Genomic DNA, 24,380 nt, shown 5'->3' with positions numbered 1-24,380 from the left:
TTCAGGCACACCAATCAGATGTAGATTTGGTCTTTTCACATAATCCTATATTTCTTGGAGGCTTAGTTCCTTTCTTTTTACTCTTTTTTCTCTACATTTCTCTCTCGCTTCATTTCATTCATTTGATCTTCAATCACTGATAATCTTTCTTCCAGTTGATAGAGTCGGTTACTGAGGCTTGTGCATTTTTCACATAGTTCTCGTGTCATGGTTATCATCTCTATTAGTTCTTTTAAGGTCTTCTCTGCATTGATTATTCTAGTTATGCATTCATCCATTCTTTTTTCAAGATTTTTTATTTCTTTGCACTGGTTACGTAGTCCTCCTTTAGCTCTGAGAAGTTTGATCCACCGAAGCCTTCTTCTCTCAACTCGTCAACGTCATTCCCTGTTCAGCTTTGTTCCATTTCTGGCAATGAGCTGTGTTCCTTTGGAGGGGAATATGTGCTCTGATTTTTTGAATTTCTGGCTTTTCTGCACTGCCTTTTCCCCATCTTTGTGGTTTTATCTGCCTTTGGTCTTTGATGATGGTGATATACTGATGGGGTTTTGGTGTGGGAGTCCTTTCTGTTTGTTAGTTTTCCTTCTAACAGTCAGGACCCTCAGCTGCAGGTGTGTTGGAGTTTGCTTGAGGTCCACTCCAGACCCTGTTTGCCTGGGTATCCATGGCGGAGGCTACAGAAGATAGAATATTGCTGAACAGTAAGTGTTGCTGTCTGATTCTTGCTCTGGAAGCTTCATCTCAGGGCGTACCCAGACATGTGAGGTGTGATGTGTCATTCTGCACCTAGTGGGGGTTGTCTCCCAGTTAGGCTACTCAGGGGTCAGGGACCCACTTGAGCAGGCAGTCTGTCCATTCTCAGATCTCAACCTCTGTGCTGGGAGAACCACAGCTCTCTTCAAAGCTGTCAGACAGGGACTTTTACATCTGCAGAGATTTCTACTGCTTTTTGTTTAGTTATGCCCTGTCCCCAGAGATGGAGACTACAGAGGCAGGCAGGCCTCCTTGAGCTGTTGTGGACTCCACCCAATTCGAGCTTCCTGGTGGCTGTGTTTATCTACTTAAGCCTCAGCAATGGCGGGCGCCCCTCCCCCAGCCTTGCTGCTGCCTTGCAGTTAGATCTCCAACTGCTGTGCTAGCAATGAGGGAGGCTCCGTGGGCATGGGACCCTCCAGGCCAGGTGTGGGATATAATCTCCTGGTGTACCATTTTCTAAGACCCTTGGTAAAGCGCAGTAGTAGGGTGGGAGTTACTCGATTTTCCAGGTGTTGTGTGTCTCAATTTCCCTTGGCTAGGAAAAGGAATGCCCTTCTCCCTTGTGCTTCCCAGGTGAGGCGATGCCTCACCCTGCTTCAGCTCTCACTGTTCGGGCTGCATCCATAGACCAGCATCAGGTGTCCATCATGCCCCATTGAGATGAGCCCGGTACCTCCATTGAAAATGCAGAAATTACCCATCTTCTGTGTCACTCACGCTGGGAGCTGTGACAGAAATGATTATTGTATATCTGTGGAGGAATAATACATATTTAAGTTTGATGAAGATAATTTCTGTTTAATTTTTCAGCACTGTTTCCCTCAAATGAAGCTACCTAACTGTTCTGATGAGCAAAGGAGAAAAGTGCTCATTGAAGTATTTTATAAACCACAAAGCACAATATAGATGTGGGAAATTTTTATTTTTATAATAATACAAAAAGCCATAGCATACAATGTTTTCCAATGTTACAGACTCATAGATTTCTCTGACTCCAGATTCAGCCCTTGTCCTACTTTAGCATCCACTTTTGATTACCAGAAGTCCTGAGATATGACATGCAACCCACAGTGACCCAAGGTGGGGGTTGGGAGGTGGGGATATCACAATATAAGTGTGAACAGAGAGATATGTTTATGAACAGAGTGGAGTATCACAATCTGTCCTGCAGCCATAGACATCTTGGAATTATCTTATTGCATGGCCAATCTGGATTACCTTACCTGGATTCTGTCACCATTACTGAAAACAGCAGGATCAGGTAACGTCGCAACAGGAAGGGAAATGATGTGGGCCTTCAAGAATGTGGAGGTCTTGATTCTGCCATTCATAGTTGGGGTGGTAGTGGGTGGATGGGAGTCAGACAATACGGTAGAGCCTCAGCTTGAAAATATTAAATTTTAATATATTTGTGGCTATTATAGCCCCTCAGGGACTGTGTCCTGTACTCAGATTTGTGGGCTGGGAAATGTGGCCTTTTTGCATACAGTCATTTAACAAATAGATGCGGGAGGTAATGATGATAGTTTATTTATATTGCAGAAAGGAACATGACAAAAATGTTCATTTTTATGACACCCTGGTGAACAAGATGGAGGAAACATAAGCTAGAAGATTATTCCTTTAGTTGGAGTCTGAAAGGTTTTTTAAGTACTACTTATGTTGAGCACTTATTACATACCAGGCATTGTGCTAAGTACTTTATATGTATTAGTCATTTAGTCCTCATAACAGCCCTAGGAGCTCTATATTATTAGCTCCAACATACAGATGAAGAAACCATTTTCAAAAGTTGCTAATTATTTATTCTATGCTTCCCTGAGGTAGGAATTCTTAAAAAGGGCAAGAGATGAGGGCACATTCTCTGAGAGATTTATCAGAATCACTTGGATAAAGGTTTCTCCAAACCACACAGGCTTTTCCCTTTATTGAATTTTCTTCTAAGGAGTCCTGTCACTCCTTGGGTATCTCTGGTGTTTTGTGAGCTATTGTGATTAATGTAAATCGATGGTGGAAAGGTCTGTCAGGTATACTGAGGTAGGAGAAAATTTTGCTTCACTACTGCAAAGCGAAGTCATTGGTGGTGAGTTGTAGGGCTCTGTACCTGACTTCACCTTGGTTTCAACATTTTAATTAATGGCTTGGATGGAGATGCAATAACAGTATACTCATCAAGTGTTAAGAGAGAACTGTAAAGGGAGGGTAAATATATATGATGGATGATAGAACCAGGAATCCAAGAATGTACTAAATTGCAAAGATGGTCCAAAAATAACAAAATAAATTTGATAAAAAATATGATATCTTGCACCAGTTTCATAAAACAAATTAAAAATTAAAAAAATAGCAACTCTACAGGATGGGTCTATGTTTAATGTGGCTGCCAAAAAAGTTAATGGAAATTGAGGCTGCATTAATAGTAGTATAGTATCTAGAATGCAGGAGGTGATTATTTCCTTTGTTGCTGAGTTTGTAAAACCATACCTCAAGTATTTTGCTCAGATATGGCAGTTATCTTTCAAAGAGGAACACATACAAAATAGAGATTTGAAGAGAAGCCTTGAGTCTGGAGTGGGGGCATGGCTACTGTCTTCCAGTTTCTACAGTGTTGTCATGAGAAAGGGAATTTTATTTGTAAGGTTTGACTCCAAGAGACAAAATTAAGATTATTGGGTGGAAGTTACAGCAGAGCTGATTGAAGATGAAATGGGCAGTGGTAGAAGGGATTAAGTTCCCTGTCACAGGAAGCATTTAAGCAGATGCTCGCTGACTACGTGTTATGATTTTAAGTTTGCTATAAGAACTCAAATGCAGCCTGAATTGCTACAGTTAAGTAAATTAAGAATCACCATGAGTGGCATTTCTTCGGGTTTTGTTTTTGTTTTTGTTTTTGCTTTTGAGATCTTGCTCCATTCCCCAGGCTGGAGTGCAGTCGTGGTGTAATTATAGCTCAGTGCAGCCTTGAACTCCTGGGCTCAAGCTATCATGTCTCAGCCTCCTGAGTAGCTGGGACTACAGGCACATGCCACCACACCTGGCTAAATGTTCTTTGGTTAATACTGGGGGCGATGATCAAAAAAATGTACAGGTTAGACCTTGATAGTAGCTGGTGAATCCAAGGAAACCCTGTCATGGCCCATTAAAGGATGACATTGAAGGAAGAGAACATTTATTAAGTACCTAGTATATGCCTGGTGCTCTTACATGCATTATTTCTTAATTCTTTTGTAGATGAGAAAACTGAGGGTCAGAGAGATTAAGTGACAAGTCCAAGGTCATGCAGCTAGTAAGTGACTTTGGGGGGCACATATCAGAACCCTGTGTGGGGAAATATGTCATAGAGTTTCCACTTTTACCTGATTACTTCTCCAGTTGAATAAAGAGCTGGTATTGCCAGAGGTGAGTCAGGGCTGTGTGGACAAGTGCATCATGCTGGGCTGGGTGCCTGGAGTAGATGAGAATATCATGAAGATATATGATCAGCCTTTAGTCCAGCGGGTCCTGGAGAATGGTGTTGGAATGCAGCTGAGCTATTACACAGGCTGAATGGCATGAGCATTTATTCATAATGTCTGTACCTTATACAGAGCTCTGTCTTCCATAGACTCTCATAATGGCACAGCTGTAAAAGAATGTAGAGATCTTTTTTTAAATATCAAGGAAAATGTGATCCAGAGAGTGGAAGGGACTTCTCCAGCTTCTTCCACTTAATAATTTTTGCCCCCAATTTTCAAGGGATTTACTTTTTAAAATGTAATCTAGAACATTCAGGATTCAAGCTTCTTAGAGCAGGAAGGATCAATTCCGCAGTAAAACTTGCTACTCTGTTTCAGAGCTACAAGATATATATGTAATGTTCTGGGTTTTTTTTTCTCTTTAATATTATAAAAGGCAGTATAACAAAAATGGAAAGAGCATACGCTTCAGAGTCAGACAGATTGGGTTTAATTTCTCTACTGGGACCCAGGGGAAATTCTTTAACTTCGTTGAGCCTCAGATTCTTCATTTGTGAAAATGGGAAGAATAGTTTTATTTCAGTCAAGTAGAGTTTGAGGTTCCTGTGGAAAATCCACTTGGAGAGATCTAGGGAAGGCTGAAACTCCAGAGAACTATCCCATCTGGATGCACACATTTGAGAATCAATAGCCAAGGAGGAAATATATAAAACCATGACCATAGATGGCATAATGGTTGTACATATTTTGGGGGTACATGTGATGTTTTAACACAAGCATGTGACATGTAATGATCAAAAAAGGGTAATTAGGGAATCCATATCCTCAGTAATTTATTATTTCTTTGTGTTAGGAACATTCCAATTTCACTGTTTCAGTTATTTTGAAATATACAATAAATTATTGTTCACCGTAGGCACCCTATTGTGCTACTGAACACTAGCTCTTATTCCTTCTATCTAACTGTATTTTTGTATCTATTAACCAACCCATCTCTATCTCCTGACTTCCTACTACCCTTTCCAGCCTCTGGTAACTGTCATTCTACTCTGTATCTCCACGAGTTCTTTTTTTAGCTTCCACATATGAGTAAGAACATGCAATATTTGTGTTTTTGTGTGTGGCTTAAATAAGGTGTCTTTAAACAGAAACACACATAAACAAAGATTGTGTTTTGATGGGTTGATGAAAATGTGACCAGAGGCTCACAGGAGCCTAACTATGGATTTCTCCAGGAGCAGTGGTTCAATATTCATTAATTCAGTGTTTGTAGTGGCTTTATAAAACATAGCAACTGTGAATAATAAGAATCAACTGCATATAATAACTATTATCTAACATGCTGATTATATCAAAATACATGCAATTAATAAGAAAAACAGGAAGATCTCAATAAAAATGGGCAAAGGAGGAGTATAAGTTATTAACAGAACAGGAAAAACGAACCATGTATATTAACATTATTGAAAAACTCTTGTCTGGGCGCAGTGTCTCATGCCTGTAATCCCAGCACTTTGGGAGGCCGAGGCGGGCAGATAGCCTGAGATCAGAGGTTCCAGACCAGCCTGGCCAACATGGCGAAAACCTGTCTCTACTAAAAATAAAAAAGTTAACCGGACATGGTGGTGGGCACCTGTAATCCCAGCTGCTCAGAAGGCTTAGGCAGGATAATAGCTTGAACCCGGGAGGCGGGGGGTTGCAGTGAGCCAAGATCATGCCATGGCACTCTAGCCTGGGTGACAGAGTGAGATTCCATCCCCCCTCCCCCCCAAAAAAGGAAAAGAAAAACTAATAATGGCATGTCATTTTTGTCACTTATCAAATTAGAAAAAAATAGAAAAAATAATAGTCTATGCTGGTGAGAGTACAATGAGGTGGTCATTCTTGTACAGTGCCAGTGGATTAGATTGGTACATCATTTTTGGAAGTAGTTTGATGTTATCTATCAACATTTCTAAGCATAGAGATTCAGATAAATAGAGATTCACGTAAAGATTTACATACCTTCAAATAACATTATTTGTAAAAACAAAAATGAGAATAAAAAGAAAAATGCCCCAAAATAGGGGAACAAATATATTACAGATGGAAACAAGATGAGAGACTTACAAAACTATTAAAAATATTTTAAAGAAAACTTAATGACATGGGAAAATGTTCATGATTTAATTGAAATGAATCAGATTATGATACAGATAATGGAAATTAAAATATGCCAAAATCATATGTACAAAAGTAAATCAACATGAAAATAAATAAGTTTATTCAAGAGTAAAGTATATTTTATTTTACATGTCTTTAATTGTTAACCAGGAACTAGGGGGTCTAGAGGATACCCTTACCTGCTGCTTGGTAACCATCACTTTAACATTACTCAGTTGGGCATATTTTAGGAGTGGGACAATGAGTTTTGTCAGAACGAGGATTTGGGTATCACTTTCTCACTCTCCATCCCATGTCTTCCTTTATCTCCCCTCTCCTCCCTCTCTTCCTCCACCTTTTGTAATACAGAGAAAGGTAAGGTTCATTAAGACTTGGGTGGAAAGAGTTAACATGGGCAGAATCTTGGAAGACTTCAAGAAGAAGGTGGAATTCAAACTGAGTCATGAATAGGTAGTGTTTTTCTAGGGGAAAAATGCAGGTTAGATCATAACCTTTTTTGTTTCTAAATGTCAATGATATTACCCTATACCACAAAGGCAATGCCTTTGAGAGGTACTGAGTGGTTTTCCTTTGGGACAACTGTATTTGGAATTTCCTAGTGCCTTTCCTTCAGGTAAGTTTTCATATTCTGAAGCTCTGATCTTGGGATCAATATAGGATAGATACAGAAAAATTTCAAGAATTTGACATTGTTTTGATAAACCAAGTACGTAATATGGGGAGTGGATTAAGGTTGATGGGGTGGTGGAGTGGTAGGGTGGCTGGGAGATATTGGGGAGAGGACAAAGGAACAAATATTGGATGAGCCTGATAATTGTTACCATGCTTATTTAATTTTACCAAATGTACCTAAAAACCATATAAAGAAGACAGGCATTCCAATTTTGAAGAAGTCATGAAGGCCTAATGGAAGATGGGGTAGTAAAGGTGAGGAGTAGATACATGTGACTTATATTTTCAAAATAAAATTGAAAATAGCAGTGGCAGGTATGGAGGTAATGTTAACTGGCTTAATTGTGATGTACAGAAAACCATTGGGACTCTGGTCAGTAACAGGTTTCCTGCCAATGTTCAGAGTCTTTGAGCCTGGGTCAGCTTGGGAAGATGGAAAGGCTATTAATGGAGGTAGGGACTTAAGAGAAAGAGTATGTTGGAGGGAAGATGATATTCCCTAATTCTTCAAAGCCTCTTCTGTGCTTGTCAGTTCACACTGCCCTTCTTATTGTATTCTACCATATTGTATAGGCACTCCATATATGTAAATATTTATAAATGCATCTTTGGGAGGATACATAAGAAACTTTTAACAGCAATTGCCTCTAGAAAAGGGAACTTGGTAGGATTGGGAAGAACCCTTACTTTCACTTGCCATTTTTTGAACTATGCATCGTATACATGTGTTACCTACTTAAAAAAAGAATATTATGAAACAGATGAAAAATAAAATAGGAAAACCTAATACCTCCCCAATACATTTCCATATTCTGTACTTTGTTCACAAAATTCTTCTGTGTCCTGTGCCCTTACTTGTCCATGAAACCCTTCCCTGACCATTCTAATTCATATCCTAGCCTTTCTGACTACTTGGTGTGGGAACCAACCAGAAGAAGGAAATGGGACTAGAAAGTTCAGACTATTCTTGCAGAAGATTAGTGGAGAAAGGAAGGATATTAGGTAATGTGGAACCTTGGGATCCAGAGAGTGTTTCTAATTTAGGTCTTTCCTTATTTGTGACTAGGAGAGATATTTGCACCAGTCTAATAGGTGTAGGGGGAAAGACTGGAGAGAGGGGAGAGAAGTTGAAAACAAAGGAAATGGAGAGGTTGTAAACAGGCTTACCAAAAACTATCAGCCATGTTGGGATAGAGTTGCAAATGAATGTATTTCTAGAGAACTGCTCAGAAATGGTTTTGAAAGCCTGAAAAGCCCTCCTTAAGGAACCAGATTTCAGAACAGGCTTCTCTCTGGCCATTTCCTACAGCAACCCTTCACAATTAGTCTTTTTGGGTCTGCTGAGTTCTATCAAGCATTCATTCAACAAATGTTGAATAACCATTATGAGTAAAGGAATGGCACAGGGCAGGGGTTGTGTGGCTTAATTAAATATATTGACTTGACATTCGCAAAGGAAAGAGAGGTTCTGTGAGAAAAAGTTGCTTAAATATAGGTTTTGTGATGAATTCAAGTTCACAGAGCCAATGCAGTGCTTGGTTCCTAGTAGGTGTCCAGTAAGTGTTTGTTACATAATTTGTTTATTGAGGACCTCCTATCAATCAAGCACTGTGCTAGGCTCTGGGACTACATAGATAAGTTATTCAACATCCTACATTTTGAGGTACTTAGGTCTAGTGGTGATTCAGTAGAGTGATTCATATTATGACAAAGGTACAAACAGGGGTAGGAGAGGATCTACCCCAGAAACAGAAACAGATTTCAGTGTGTTGAAGGGTGAAAATGAAAAGAGTAAGCGAAGACGGTGAATATAAACTGTTCTTAAAAAGTTTTAAAACTGTTCTTAAACTGTTTTTAAAAGGCTTGGTTAGAAAGAAAAGGAGAAACAGGGCAACAAACAGAGAAAGAGATAAGGTGGAGGGACTGTTTCTTAAATGATGGGAGGTTTGAGCATATTATTGTGCAGAGGACAAAGAACCATTGGAGAGGGAAGGAGTGAAGATTCGAAGTTAGGACAGTGATCGATGAAAAGAGATGTCTGAATATATAGGAGGAGATGGAAGAGAAAGTTGGCCAGGAACTCTTGAAGAAGTTATCATGTGGCACCAATAACTCTCCTGAAGCAGGAAACCATAAATTTTCAGATGGTACCAGGTCAAAATGTGGCAAGTTAAAACTAGAGAAAAGAAAATGGTTGCAATAATAGATTACAGAGCCCAGGCAAGTCAGAAAAAATAATTAGGATGGACTGATAAACTGATAGAAACCAAGAGACCATAGAATAGTAGTACGGGTGAGGAAGTAAAAGCCCTTACTGGAAAATAAAAGTAGCTGAAGAGTAGGATACACGAATTTAAGATTTCAGAAGTAGAGCTGTTCTGGATGATGAAAAGACCCTGCTTGGGCCAGGGATGTGGATAAATGAAAGTAGAAAAGGTCACTGGAATTTAGTCAAGCAAGTGGGGCTTTATGGTTAATCCCCATGGAAGCCCCTCTGTGATTGCACAAAGATTTGTACCAGAAGTCAAATGTTCAATTTATGTTTGTCAGAAACCAGGAAGTGAAGAGATGTCAGTGATGAGACTTCTTGGCAGGGAAATGCTAGTTGTCTTAGTTGTCATTCACCCACCCTCCCAAATAAAGAGACAGGTGAGAGAAGATGTGCTGCATATCTGTGAGCTTGGCTTCCCCTTCTCTAAGAGCTTCGAAGGGAATGAGATGGCAGACTCGGGCTGCTTAGAGAGTTTAATCTGTGAATGTGTAGTTCAGCCTGTCCTAGTGGCACCAGGTGCATGCAGATGTAGCCAGCAAGATAAGGCAGTTCAATGTCTGTGGCTAGCTGGAAACATGCAACTCCTCAGAAGTGGTGAGAGGTGTAGGAATGAAGAGGAACTGAGTCACACAAAGGAGATGAAAACAACATGTCTGGGCTGAGTAATTCTCCAGAAAGTGTGGTGAGCTGGCGGTCTGTCCATGTGTTTCCATCATCTTTACAAGAACAGTAGTGAGTAATAACATATGAAACAGTTTATCACTGATGCTTTGAGACGAACATGAGGCAGAGAAGACAAGTTTTCCATGTGTCTAGGAGAGCTTTTGAGGTACAATTTTGGTTACCAACTGTCTCCACAGTTTAGATCTTGAGGTTTAGAATATTTTGGGGAAAATAGTCCAGAGGAAGAGTAGTGACAGCAACTCCTATCTTTGGAGGAACCTGTGAAGAAAACCCAGAGAAAATAGGGAATAGCTTCAGGAAGCCCTAAGCTGTCCTCTTTCACAATGGCAACAATAATAGTGATGATGACAACAGCTGACACTTATGTAGCACTTACTCTATGCCAGGCACTGTTTAAAGCACTTTATTCATATTATTTCTTTCAGTGCTTAAAATAATCCTTTGAGGTAGGTATTAATATCCTACTTTTCCTAAGAGAACAACACATTGTTACAATTCCCAGGATCTCTCCCTACTTACCCCTACTTACTATGGCTTGGCTTCTGGGTACGTAACATAGAGGTAGAGACTGGTGGCCTGGCTGAATCTTTGAAGATTATTTTGGCCACATGGTAAAGACCACGCCATGGGAATCAGGTGTTGCTCTGAAGCAAACCTGACAGGCAGAGAAGCCTTCACAAAGGTTTCATAAATCCAAAATTATAATTACGTGTGTGTGTGTGTGTGTGTGTGTGTTTGTAAGTGTAGATTATCTCTGGTATCACAAGGTAACACAAGGAACTTTTAACAGTGTTTTCTTCTAGCAAAGTTAACTGACTTTCAAATTGTATATAGCCTTTTGAATATGTTAGAATTGTTTACCATGTGCATTCACTTCCCTTTCAAAATCTAAAACAAAACAAAAACCTCCAAACAAATAGTAAAAAAGAATACATTTCTAATAATCTTTTGAAAACTCCATTTCCTCATCTTCCCATTTTCCCCTAAATAATACTGTCTCACTCCTATGCTTATGACAGGACTTTGGATAAGGGAAAGAAACTTAACAGGAGCGAAGCTTGCTGCTGCAATTTTTACCATGTTTTCTGAGTTGTATTTCATCCGGTAACATTCCAAACAAGCCCATAACAAACCTCAAACGTGTACATTCTCAATTTTGTATTCCAAATATATAACACTGCAAATATGTCCACAACAAATCTCAATAGTATATATTCTATACTTTATATTCCAAATGGAGAAACAAAGAGACATTTGTGACCATTTCTATTTACTTTTATTTGAATGGAGGTTATAACTAGGTTTGAGTTCTAGTGAGTGTTTGCTTTAACTAAAACATTCCATTACAATTAGCCTGATAGACTTAAAGCAAAGAAAACCATCATGCAGAAGTCTGGCCTTTCAAAAGAATTTTCTGTACCCTTGGAATTCATTGCAAATTCTGTTTTAATATTAGACATGTACACACTTATGCTATATGCACTGGCTTAGTTTTGCCTGTGCTCCTTCATCTTTGTCAATGCCATCTTGCGTCTTCCCTTCAAGGTCATATGCCAGTCCTCCTAAAAGTGAAATTATTTTCCTCGTTCCACTTTCCCACACAGTCCAGAGCCTCTCTGTATTCCCAGCTCAAACTCTTCCTCTCATTTCTGTTTGTCTGAGGGAGCTGTTTATTATTGTTAAGTTTCAAGGTGAATTAAAAAATCTCTAAGGTCACCTCCTGCTCTATAAGTCTTTGGTTCACTTGAAGGAACTATTTCACATTCCAAAGGCAAATCTCCCTCTACTGGTCCTCCTCCTCTACCTTCCTTAGGATTTATTGTCAAGGGTTGAATATACTTATTTTTCTAGGGGCAGCCCAGAGAATTCACACAGCTTAAACCAAAGAAATGGATTATTAACATTAACAGTGAAAGGTCTCGTCTCAAAGAGGCTGATGTTCGGGTGGAGGCCTTCATAGTGTCCCTCACATCCATTCACCTTTGTAAACATCTGTTCTTTCCCTAACCTAAGTAAGGAATAGATCAACAAAACAAAACTCCATCATTCTTGTGGAGCCTCCCTTGATATTCCTCCACATCTCAATATTATCTTTGCACTTTTGAGGTTATCTGCTAAAGCAGGCTTGCTTGGTCTGGTTACTGTGTAGATTACAGCCACATTGTTAAAAAGGCCTCCAAAACATGGACTATTTGAAGCCACCATGCTCTTGAATGGGTTCTTCTGGCTCCAGGTCCCTGGTTGGGGGTTTCATCTTATGTATTTGTACTGCCCCAAAACTAGTTATTGCTGACCTCAGAATCAGATTGAGAATTCTGGGAAAATTAAATCCTTATGCTTTGCCCTAAGGCAAAATGCCCCCTTTTATTACCTTAAGTGCTCTATTTCCATTAACCGCTTTATTTTTCCGGGTGAAAATTAATACCACATTTAAGGAAGATAAAGTCACATGGTCTCCAATACCAATATCAAACATTGAGTGTTACATAGTGGGAAGTAAGAGACAGGAAGAATGGCTCTGCTGTCTGAGGCTAAGGTCCAGGACCTGTAGCACTATTCTAACTTAGGCTAGGTTAGAAGAGATCCCTTGCTTGGAAAGTTGGAACACACACACGCATGTGCGTACACCCTCCCCCCGACACCCGCATGCCCTGGACACACACACACACGTAAAATTGTCTCAGGCTTCTCTTCTAAACAGATGGCAGGACAACAAAAGGGAGAAGTAGAGGGCTCTGGTAGGACCTGGAATGATGTTTTCTCCTCTTCTTAGTGCTACGGGTGATCCAGCTGTGTCCTAGCTGGTAAAGTCTACTTGGTCCTGGTGTCAACATTAATTGACAGCAATGGCAAAAGCCTACAGATGACTGAGTCACATAATCAGAAAGATGCTCTAGAGGTTTTTTAATTGACCCAATTCTTCTTTCCTCTGCTCTTGGCTCCCATGAAGGATTATACCTAAAACAAGCTCTTACCTGCAGAACTTGTCAGGAAAGGCTCTAGGATTATTATTTTCATTGCCACTCAGGGAAAGCGGAGTACAAAAAAGCAAAGTAATTGGCAACTCAGCTTTACTTGCCAGCCTGGCTGCACATGAGATTAGGCTTGGAATGTCAACTTTCCAGAAAACACACATGGACAGAGAGAAAACAATTAAGAAGAGAATGAGGACAGAATGGGGTCTTCAAATAAGCCATCTGAGTTGTGAAGCTTCTGGTGTCTCCCTGCTGCCTTCTAGCTATATGAAAATTTCACTTCTGATAAAGTCTCCCTCCCCAAGGTCTCTAGGCCCCCAATCACTTCTTACTCATGGTTCTCAGTAGCTCTCTGAGCATTGGGACAAACAGCTTGGGGATGAGTGCACACACATATGTCCATTTTGTAGGACACTTCTTCAATCATAACCAGAGAAAGAAATTTTTTAAAAAAATTTCTTCTAAAAAATGGGATACATATGCAGAACGTACACGCTTGCTAAATAGGTATATGTATGTCATGGTGGTTTGCTGCACCTATTGACCCATCCTCTAAGATCCCTTCCCTCACCTCCCACCTCTTAATAGGCCCTGGTGTGTGTTATTCCCCTCTCTGTGACTATTGTTCTCAATGTTCAACTCCCACTTATGAGTGAGACATTGCAGTATTTGGTTTTCTGTTCCTGTGTTAGTTTGCTAAGGATGATGACTTCCAGCATCATCCGTGTTCCTGCAAAGGGCATGATATCATTCTTTTTTATGGCTGCATAATATTCCATGGTGTATATGTACCACATTTTCTTTATCCAATCTAACATTGATGGGCATTTGGGTTGGTTCCATGTCTTTGCTATTGTAAATAGTGCTGCAATATACACACATGTCTATGTGTCTTTATAGTAGAATGATTTATATTCCTTTGGGTATACGCCCAGTAATGGAATTGCTGGGTCAAATAATATTTCTGGTTCTAGATCCATGAGGAATCACCCCCACTGTCTTCCACAATGGTTAAACTAATTTATATTCCCACCAAGAGTGTAAAAGCACTCCAATTTCTCCACAGCCTCGCCAACATCTTTTGTTTCCTAACTTTTTAATAATCGCCATTCTAACTGGAGTGAGATGGTACATCATTGTGATTTTGATTTGCATTTCTCTGATGATCAGTGATGTTAAGCTTTTTTTTTTTTTTCATGTTTTTTGGCTGTGATGCTAGTTTCTTTTGCTGTGCAGAAGCTCTTTAATTAGATCCCATTTGTCCCATTTTTCAATTTTGGCTTTTGTTGCCATTGCTTTTGGCGTGCCTTATATGGTACTGCCTAGATTGTCTTCTAGGGTTTTTATGGTTTTGGGTTTTACATTTAAGTCTTTAATTCATCTTGAGCTAATTTTTCTATAAGGTGTAAGTAAGGGGTCCAGTTTCTGTTTTCTGAATATGGCTAGCCAGTTTTCCCAGCACCATTTACTGAATAGGATATTCTATCCCCATTGCTTGTTTTTGTCATGTTTGTCGAAGATCAGATGGTTGTAGCAGTGTGGTGTTATTTCTGGGATCTCTGTTCTCTTCCATTGGTTTATATGTCTGTTTTGGTACCAGTACAATGCTGTTTTGGTTACTGTAGTCTTGTAGTATAGTTTGAAGTCAGGTAGTGTGATGCCTCCAGCTTTGTGGTTTATTTATTTATTTATATTTTATTTTTGGCTTAGGATTGTCTTGGCTCTATGGGGACTTCTTAGATTCTATACGAAATTTAAGGGCGATCTGGCGAGATGACTGAACAGGACAACTCCAGTCTGCAGCTCCCTGTGAGACCAATGCAGAAGGAGGTGATTTCTGCATCTCCAACTGAGGTACCAGGTTCATCTCATTGGGACTGGTTAGGCAGTGGGTGCAGTCCACACAGGGTAAGCAGAAGCAGGGTGGGGCATTATCTCACCTGGGAAGTACAAGGGGGCCATGGACCTCACTCCCAAAGCCAAGGGAAGTGTGAGGCACTGTGCTGTCTGGTTGAGATACGGTGCTTTTCCCATGGTTTTTGCAACCCACAGACCGGAAGATCCCCTCATGTGCCTACACCACCAGGGCCCTGGGTTTCAAGCACAAAACTGGGCGGCTGTTTGGGCAGACACCGAGCTAGCTGCAGAAGGTTTTTTTGTTTGTTTGTTTTTTTCCCCAGCAGCACTTGGAACCTCAGTGAGACAGAACCATTCACTCCCATGGAAAGGGGGATGAAGCCAGGGAGCCAAGTGGTCTCGCTCAACAGGTCCCACTCCCACAGAGCCCAGCAAGCTAAGAACCACTGACCTGAAATTCTCTCTGCCAGCACAGCAGTCTGAACTCGACCTGGAATAATCAAGCTTGGTGGAGGGAGGGGCATCCACCATTACTTAGGCTTGAGTAGGAGATTTTCCCCCAACAGTGTTAAGAAGGCTTAAGTGTTTGGAACTCACCACAGTGCAGCAAAGGGGCCATGGGCAGACCACCTCTCTAGAGTCCTCCTCACTGGGCAAGGCATCTCTGAAAGAAATGCAACAGCCTCAGTCAGGGGCTTATAGATAAAACTCCCGTCTCCCTGGGACAGAGTAGCTAGGGGAAGGTGCAGCTGTGGGCACAGCTTCAGCAGACTTAAACATTCCTGCCTGCTGGCTCTGAAGGGAACAGTGGATCTCTCAGCACAATGTTTGAGCTCTGCTAAGGGACAGATTCCCTCCTCAAGTGAGTCCCTGACCCCTGTGCCTCCTGACTGGAAGACATCTCCCAGCAAGGGTTGACAGACACCTCATACAGAAGAGCTCCAACTGGCATCAGGCAGGTGCCTGTCCAGGAGGAAGCTTCTAGAAGAAGGAGCAGGCAGCAATCTTTGCTGTTCTGTAGCCTCTGCTAGGGATACCCAAGCAAACAGGGTCTGGAGTGGACCTCCAGCAAACTCCAGCAGACCTGCAGAAGAGAGGCCTGACTGTTAGAAGGAAAACTGACAAACAGAAACTAATAACCTCAACATCAACACAAAGGACCCCCATGCAAAAGCCCCATCCAAAGAACATTGGCATCAAAGATTAAAGGTAGATAAACCCATGAAGCTGAGGAAAACCCAGCACAAAAATGCTGAAAATTCCCCAAACAAGAATGCCTCTTTTCCTTCAAATGATTGCAACTCCTCTCCAGCAAGAACACAAAACTGAATGGAGAATGAGTTTGATGAATTGACAGAAGTAGGCTTCAGAAGGTGGGTAATAACAAACTCCGCTGAGCTAAAGTAGCATGTTTTAACACAATGCAAGGAAGGTAAGAACCTTGATAAAAAGTTACAGGAACTGCCAGCTGGAATAACCAGTTTAGAGAAGAACATAAATGACCTGATGGAGCTGAAAAACACAGCACAAGAACTTCGTGAAGCATACACAAATATCAATAGCTGGATCAATCAAGTGGAAGAAAGGATATCAGCGATTAAAGATCAACTTAACAATGTAAAGTGTAAAGACAAGATTAGAGAAAAAAGAATGAAATGGAATGAACAAAGCCTTCAAGAAATATGAGACGATGTGAAAAGACCAAACTAACAATTGATTGGTGTACCTGAAAGTGATGGGAGAATGAAACCAAGTTAGAAAATATACTTCAAGATATTTTCCAAGAGAACTTCCCCAACTTAGCAAGACAGGCAAACAGTCAATTTCAGGAAATACAGAGAGCACCACAAAGATATTTTTCAAGAATAGTAACTCCAAGACACATAATAGTCAGATTCTCCAAGATTGAAACAAAGGAAAAAATGTTAAGGGAAGCCAGAGAGAAAGGTCAGATTACCTACAAAGGGAAGTCCAACAGACTAACAGCAGATCTCTCTGCAGAAACCCTACAAGCTAGAAGAGAGTGGGGGCCAATATTCAACATTCTTAAGCAAAAGAATTTTCAACCAAGATTTCATATCCAGCCAAACTAAGCTTCATAAGAGGAGGAGAAATAAAATCCTCTACAGACAAGCAAACCCTGAGGGATTTTGTCACCATCAGGCCTGCCTTACAAGAGCTCCTGAAGGAAGCACTAAATATGGAAAGGAAAAACCAGTACCAGCAACTACAAAAACACACCAAAATATAAAGACCAACGACACTATGAAGAAACTGCATCAGCTAATATGCAAAATAACCAGTTATTATCATGAAGACAGGAGAAAATTCACACATAACGATATTAACCGTAAATGTAAATGAGCTAAATGCCCCAATTAAAAGACACAGACTGGCAAATTGGATAGAGTCAAGACCCAACGGTGTACTGTATTCAGGAGAACAATCTCATGTGCACTCACATAGGCTCAAAATAAAGGGATTGAGGAATATTTACCAAGCAAATGGAAAGCAGAAAAAAGCAGGGGTTGCAATCCTAGTCTCTGACAAAACAAACTTTAAACCAACAAAGATAAAAAAAAGACAAAGAAGGGCATTACATAATAGTTAAAGGATCAATGCAATAAGAAGAGCTAACATATATATATATGTTATATATATATGTATATAAATATATATATATACCTAATACAGGAGCACCCAAATTCATGAAAAAAAGTTCTTAGAGACCTACAAAGAGACTTAGATTCCCACACAATAATTGTTGGAGACTTTAACACTCTAGTGTCAATATTAGACAGATCAAAGAGACATAAAATTAGCAAGGAGATTCAGGTCTTGAACTCAGCTCTGGACCAAGCAGACCCAAAAGAGATCTACAGAGCTCTCCACCCCAAATCAACAGAATATACATTCTTCTAAGGACCACATCGCACTTATTCTAAAATTGACCACATAATTGGAAGTAAAACACTCCTCAGCAAATACAAAAGAACGGAAATCATAACAAACGGTCTCTGAGATCACAGTACAATCAAATTAGAACTCAGGATTAAGAAACTCACTAAAAACTGCACAACTACATGGAAGTTGAACAACCTGCTCCTGCATGACTACTCAGTAAATAATGAAATTAAAACAGAAATAAAGAACTTCTTTGAAACCAATGAGCCAAGAGACAACATGCCGTAATCTCCGGGACATAGCTAAGGGAATTTGCAGCACTTCATGCCCACAATAGAAAGCTAGAAAAATCTAAAATCAACACCCTAGCAGCACAATGAAAAGAACTAGAGATGCAAGAGCAACCAAATTCAAAAGGTAGCAGAAAATGGAAGCTATTTATGACAAACACATAGCCAATATCATACTGAATGGGCAAAAGTTGGAAGCATTTTCTGTGAAATCTGGCACAAGACAATGATGCCCTCTCTCACCATTCTTGTTCAACATAGTATTGGAAGTTCTGGCCAAGGCAATCAGGCAAGAGAAAGAAATAAAGCATATTGAAATAGAAAGAGAGAAGTCAAATTGTCTCTGTTTGCAGATAACATAACTGTATATGTAGAAAACCCCATCATCTCACTCCAAAAACTTCTTAAGCTGATAAGCAACTTCAGCAAAGTCTCAGGATACAAAATCAATGTGCAAAAATCACAAGCATTCCTATACACCAATATTAGACAAAAAGAGGGCCAAATCATGAGTGAGCTCCCATTCACAATTGCTACAAAGAGAATAAAGTACCTAGGAATAAAACTTACAAAAAATGTGAAGGACCTGTTCAAATAAAACTACAAACCACTGCACAAGGAAAGAAGAGAGGACACAAACAAATGAAAAAACATTCCATGCTTATGTATAGGAAGAACTGATAATGTGAAAATGGCCATACTGCCCAAAGTAATTTATAGATTCAATGCTATTCGCATCAATCTACCATTGGCTTTCTTCACACAATTAGAAAAACTATTTTAAATTTCATATGGAACCAAAAAAAGAGCCCGTATAGCCAAGACAATTCTAAACAAAATTAACAAAGCTGGAGGCATCATGCTACCTGATTTCAAGCAACACTACCAGACTACAATAACCAAAAAGGTGTGGTACTGGCACCAATCAGATATAAAGACTAATGGAACAGAAGAGAGGCCTCAGAAATAACAAAAAACATCTACAACCATTTGATATTTGACAAACCTGACAAAAACAAGCAATGGGGAAAGGGTTACCTATTTAATAAATGGTGCTGGGAAAACTGGCTAGCCATATGCAGAAACAGAAACTGGCCCCTTCCTTATACATTATATAAAATGAACTCAAGATGGATTAAAGACTTAAACATAAAACCAGAACCATAAAATCCCTGGAAGAAAACTTAGGCAATACCATTCAGGACATAGGCATGGGAAAAGACTTCATGATTAAAACACCAAAAGCAATTGCAACAAAAGCCAAAATTTACAAATGGGATCTAATTAAACTAAAGAGCTTCTGCAAAGCAAAAGAAGCTATCATCAGAGTGAAGAGGCAACCTACAGAATGGGAGAATATTTTTGCAATCCATCTGAGAATGGTGTAATATCCAGAATCTATAAGGAACTTAAACAAATGTACAAGAAAAAGACAACCTCATCAAAAAGTAGGTGAAGGATATGAACAGACACTTCTCAAAAGAAGACATTTATGCAGCCAGTAAACATATGAAAAAAACTCATCATCATTGGTAATTAGAGAAAAGGAAATCAAAACCACAATGAGATACCATCTCATGCCTGTTAGAATGGCGATCATTACAAAGTCAGGAAACAACAGATGCTAGAGAAAATGTGGAGAAATAGGAAGGTTTTTACTCTGTTGGTGGAAGTGTAAATTAGTTTAACCATTGTGGTAGACAGTGTGGCAATTCCTTGAGGATCTAGAACCAGAAATACCATTTGACCCAGCAATCCCATTACTGGGTATGTACTCAATAAATTATGAATCATTCTACTGTAAGGACACATACAAGTTTGTTTACTGCAGCACTATTTACAATAGAAAAGACTTGGAACCAACCCAAATGACCATCGATGATAGACTGGATAAAGAAAATTTGGCACATGTACACCATGGAATACTATGCAGCCATAAAAAGAATGAGTTCATGTCCTTTGCAGGGACATGGATGAAACTGGAAACCATCATTCTCGGCCAACTAACACAGGGACAGAAAACCAAACACTGCATGTTCCCACTCATAAGTGGGAGTTGAACAATGAGAACACATGGACACAGGGAATTGAACATCACACACCAGGGCCTGTCAGGGGGTGGGGGCCAAGGGGTGGGAGAACATTAGGACAAATATCTAATTCATACAGAGCTTAAAACCTAGATGACAGGTTGATGGGTGTAGCAAACAACCATGGCACATGTATACCTATGTAACAAATCTGCACGTTCTGCGTATGTATCCCAGAACTTAAATTAAAATTTAAAAAATAGAAATTTAAAATAGTCCTTTCTAATTCTGTGTAGAATATCAATGGTAATTTGATGGGAATAGCATTGAATCTATAAATTACTTTGGGCAGTATGGCCAAAATATTGCATGAGGATAGAATATTTTTCCATTCGTTTGTGTCCTCTCTTATTTCCTTGAGTGGTGGTTTGTAGTTCTCCTTGAAGAGGCCCTTCACGTCCCTTGTTAGCTGTGTTCCTAAGTATTTTAGTCTCTTTGTAGCTATTGTTAATTGGAGTTCATTCATGATTTGGCTCTCTCCTTGTCTATTGGTGGTGTAAGGGAATTCTTGTGATTTTTGCACATTGGTTTTGTATCCTGAGACTTTGCTGAAGTTGCTTATCAGTTCAGTAAGTTTTGGGTTGAGATGATGGGGTTTTCTAAATATAAAATAATGTCATCTGCAAACAGAGACAACTTGAATTCCTCTGTTCCTATTTGAATACCTTTATTTCTTTCTCTTGCTTGATTGCCCTGGCAAGAACTTCCAATCCTACATTGAATATGAGTATTGAGAGAAGACATCATTGTCTTATACAGGTTTTCAAAAGGAATGCTTCCAGCTATTATCCATTCAATGTGATATTGGCTGTGTGTTTGCCACAGATAGCTCTTATTATTTTGAGATATGTTTCATTAATACTTAGTTTACTGAGAATTTTTAACATGAAGGAATGTTGAATTTGATTGAAGGCCTTTTCTGCACCTATAGAGATAATCATGTGGTTTTTGTCTTTGGTTCTGTTTATGTGATGGATTACGTTTATCGATTTCAATATGTTGAACCATCCTTTTATCCCAGGAACGAAGACAACTTGATTCTGGTGGATAAGTTTTTTGATGTGCTGCTGGATTCAGTTTGCCAGTATTTTACTGAGGATTTCGCATTGACGTTCATCAAGGATATTGACCTGAAGTTTTCTTTTTTGTGTGTGTCTCTTTCTGGTTTTGTTATCAGGATGATGGTGGCTTCATAAAATGAATTAAGAAGGAGTCTCTCCTTTTAAATTCTTTTGGGATAGTTTCAAATGGAATGGTACCAGCTCCTCTTTGTATTTCTGGTAGAATTCAGATGTGAATCTGTCTGGTTCTGAGCTTTTTTTGGTTGGTAGGCTACTAATTACTGCCTCAATTTCAGAACTGTTGTTCATCTATGAAGGGATTCTACTTTTTCCTGGTTTAGTCTTGGTAGGTTGTATGCATCCAGTAATTTATCCATTTCTTCTGGAATTTCAATTTTATTTCCATGGAGGTATTTATAGTATTCTCAGATGGTCCTTTGTATTTCTGTGGGGTCAGTGGTGATATCTGCTTTATCATTTTTCATTGTGTCTGTTTGATTCTTCTCTCTTTTCTTCTTTATTAGTCTTGCTAGTGATCTAACAATTTTGTTAATTTTTCAAAAGATCAGCACCTAGATCCGTTGATTTTTTGAAGGATTTTACATGCCTTTATCTCCTTCAATTCTTCTATGATCTTAGACATTTCTTGTCTTCTGCTAGCTTTTGGATTAGTTTGCCCTTGCCTCTCTAGCTCTTTTATTTGTGATGCTGGGGTGTCGATTTGAGATCTTCCTCCTGATGTGGGCATTTTGTGCTATAAATTTTCCTCGTAACACTGCTTTAGCTGTGTCCCAGAGATTCTGGTACATTGCCTCTTTGTTCTCATTGGTTTCAAATAACTTCTTGATTTCTGTCTTAATTTCGTTATTTACCCAGGATTCATTCAGGAGTGGGTTGTTCAATTTCCATTAAATTGTGTGGTTTTGAGTGAGTTTCTTAATCCCAAGTTCTAATTTGATTGCACTGTGGTCTGAGAGATTGTTTGTTATTATTTCAGTTCTTTTGCATTTGCTGAGGAGCATTTTACTTCCAGTTATGTGTTGGATTTTATAATAAGTGCCATGTGGCGCTGAGAAGAATGTGTATTCTGTTGATTTGGGGTAGAGAGTTCTGTAGACATCTACTAGTTCCAGTTGATTCAGAGCTGAGTTCAAGTCCTGAATGTACTTGTTAATTTTCTGTCTTGTTGATCTGTCCAACACTGAGAGTGGGGTGTTAATATTTCTGGCTATTACTGTTTGGGAGTCTAAGTCTCTTTGTAGGCCTCCAATAACTTGTTTTATGAGTCTGGGTGCATATATATTTAAAATAATTTTTTTGGTGCATATGTATTTAAAATAATTATCTCTTATTGTTGAATTTTTACCTTTACCATTATGTAATTCTTTTCTTTATCTTTTTTGTTCTTTGTTGGTTTAAAGTCTGCTTTGTCAGAGACTAGGATTGCAACCCCTTCTTTTTTATGTTTCCATTTGCTTGGTAAATTTTCCTCCATCTCTTTATTTTGAGCCTGTGTGTGTCTTTGTACGTGAGATGGATCTCCTGAGTACAGCATGCCGATGGGTCTTGACTCCTTATCCAATTTGCCAGTATGTGTCTTTTCATTGGGGCATTTTGCCCATTTATTTAAGGTTAGTACTATTATGTGTGAATTTTATCCTGTTGTCATGATGCTAATTGATTATTTTGCACACTAGTTGATGCAATTTCTTCATAGTGTCATTGGTCTTTATATTTTCATGTGTTTTTTGGGGGGCTGTATTGGTTTTTCTCTCCATATTAAGGTGGGTGCCTGCTCCTTCTTCTGGGACCTCTGACCTCGAGGGGCACCAACCTGATGCCAGTAGGATTGTTCCTGTGTAGAGTGTCTGCAACCCCTGTTGGAGGGTCTCACCCAGTTTGCTGGCATGGGGAAGAGCACTCATTTTATAAAGCACTTTGTCCCTTGATGGAGAGTGTGTGCTTCGCTGGGGAGTAACCGATTCATCTGGGCTGCCTGGATTCCTCAGAACTACCAGGAGGAGAAGCTGTCTACTGGTCTGCAGAGACTGTGGCCACCTCTCCCACTAGGGGCTCAGGCCCAGGGAGATCCAAATTCTGTCCCTGAGCCTCTGGCTGGAGTTATCAGAGATACTGCCCCACCCAATAAAGAAGGATGGGTCAGATTTAGGCCTGAAGATGCATTCTGGCTGCAGACTGCACAACCAGTGTGTTGAGTTGTGGGGACAAGTCTTGGAATCAGGCACTCCAGCCTCCCTGGCTCCAGAAGGGGAGAAGCACAACATGGAGCTATAGAAATGTGTGCTACCCTTCCCTACTCCCAGGGAGCTTAGTGTGTTAGGCAGTTGTGAGTCCCAGTGCTGGCTGCTGCCCTTCCCCCAAGGAGCTCAAATGGCTTAGACAGCAGGCAGCCACAGGTGGTGCTGGTAACCCCTTCTTCTGGGAGTTCAATAGGTTTTTAGCAGATTCCAGCTGAGAGGTTGTAAGAATCTGCACGTTCTAGGGTTGGGACATTAGTCCCTGGTGGCATGGTTTTGTGAGTGGGTTGTTCTGATCCATGGGCTGCACAGTTTCATGGAAAAAGCACAGTTTTCCTGGCTTGGTAGTATGCTCACTCACTGCCTCCCTTAACTGTGGGGAGGGGGTTCCCCTTCCCTGTGTGGCTCTCAGGTGGGCCACCGCACCACACTGTTCTGCCTTTTCTCCATGAGTCACGTCAGCCTTCTAGTCAACTTTGATGAGAGAACCTGGATATCTTGGTTGCCGGTGAAGGATTCACGTACTTATTATAGTTTGTTTTGAAGGGAGCCTCTGAAGGCAGCTGCTTCTAGTCAGACATGTTGGCTCAATGGAGGAAGTAATTTTAATGTGGATGTTTCTATGTAAGCAGGGTATTAAATGTCTGATTACTGCTTTGGCATTCCAGCCAATTTTCAGTGTAATATCTATGACTATTGGTAGAACAGAGTTGTCAAGGAAGGTAGCAGACCCTTAGAAGTTACCACATAAGGTCCTTTGATCATTCCTGGGAGGAAATACAGAGCTTTACAAGAGTGCTATGAAATCCAGTAGGTGACCAACAATATATTGGTAGTCATGCTAAGAGAGTGGGAATGAGGGTATATTTTTATTTTTGGATGTTTACTTCGTTTCACTAGGTATGCAGAATATACTAGTTATGTAGAATATATTTTAAAACTG

General features: G+C 39.9%; 1 long non-coding RNA gene across 2 annotated transcripts in view; it reads left to right on the top strand.

Moving 5' to 3' along the window:
- The window catches only part of LOC135969035 (uncharacterized), a 175,206-nt gene that overhangs the window by 6,348 nt on the left and 144,478 nt on the right, over window positions 1-24,380 (top strand). Inside the window, exon 2 of one of the 2 annotated variants that reach the window (XR_010584087.2) lies at window positions 6,723-6,824. The exons of the other annotated variant lie outside the window; for it this stretch is intronic. This is a non-coding gene — a long non-coding RNA (uncharacterized lncRNA). The remainder of the gene's footprint in view (window positions 1-6,722; window positions 6,825-24,380) is intronic. 2 annotated transcript variants of the gene reach the window in all.

Source organism: Macaca fascicularis, chromosome X, assembly GCF_037993035.2.
Source record: "Macaca fascicularis isolate 582-1 chromosome X, T2T-MFA8v1.1".
Lineage (NCBI taxonomy): Eukaryota > Metazoa > Chordata > Mammalia > Primates > Cercopithecidae > Macaca > Macaca fascicularis.
Note: the sequence above shows the minus strand (reverse complement) of the source record. Positions and strands in the feature narration are given on the sequence as shown.